The following is a 1126-nucleotide window of genomic DNA, read 5'->3' on the forward strand; positions in this document are numbered from 1 at the left end:
CTAGTCGCCGGCGACAGGAGCGGGAGGACGCGGTGAAGAAGAAGAGGAAGAAGTCAACGCGGGGGAAGGGGGCTCGAGGAATAGATCTGACGGCTCGAGCTCGCGGATCGGACGGCTGGGCCTTGACCGGCCCAACGATTGGGCCGGTGCGCCGGCGCAGATCACTACCCTTCTACTATTGGACGTGGAGCTCATGTTGTCATGCAGCATCGGTTCGGCAGCGATGCGTGTCATGTTGCCTATTTTGGGCGTACGTACTGCCATGACCGGAGACCGACTGCATGGTGCATTTTCTGCGGTTTGGCCACGAATCTGCGGTGCGCGCTTTGGCGTCGACCTCCTTTTTGTTCCCGTTGAAAAGGATTTCCCAAGGGTGGTCGTGTCGTGTCCATCTCGGAGTAGTGGAAGCCTCTTCCGATTTCTCCTTGTTTTTCCCCACGACCGATTCAAACGCACTCCGGAAACCAAACCAAACCAAACAGAGCCTGAATTGTCAGGTAGTTAAATGTTAACAGGCTGTAGTACGTACAGAATCTTGACGATGTTGCTGCAGCTGCAGTGCCTTTGGTTATCCTGTGGCGGTACGTGGAGGAAGGCGACGACGGTGTTGCTGCCATGCCAGGCCAGGCCAGCGGTGGCCGGACCGGAGGGAGACCTCGGGGTGGACGAAGCCGCGTGAGACCGATCTGATTTCCCACGGTCCAATCAGTGAGGCCATCAGCCCATCACTGTACTCGACCACTCACTGCTCGGGGAGATGGCACCGCTAATCAAATGTGGTGGACATGTGTGCCTGTGATTTTCTGCTGCATCCCCGCCCTCCCAACCGGGTACTCCCTCCGTCGGAAAATATTTGTCATGAAAAATAATAATAAAATGAGGTATCTAGATGAATTTTAGTTTTAGATGCATCCCTTTTATTTTGATGACAAGTATTTTCAGATGGAGGGAGTAACTCACTTGACAGACTTGCATTGCAAGGACTCCTCGTCAACGCAGCGACGACTAAATCGTAAGTCTCGAGTCCTCCTCCAGGATCGATGTGTGGACAGCAACACTGGCAGCAAGGGCGAGCTGTCGACCATAGACCATAAGAGCAACTCCAACGGCCAGATCCAAATTGATG

This window comes from Triticum dicoccoides, chromosome 4B (assembly GCF_002162155.2).
Source record: "Triticum dicoccoides isolate Atlit2015 ecotype Zavitan chromosome 4B, WEW_v2.0, whole genome shotgun sequence".
Taxonomy (NCBI): domain Eukaryota; kingdom Viridiplantae; phylum Streptophyta; class Magnoliopsida; order Poales; family Poaceae; genus Triticum; species Triticum dicoccoides.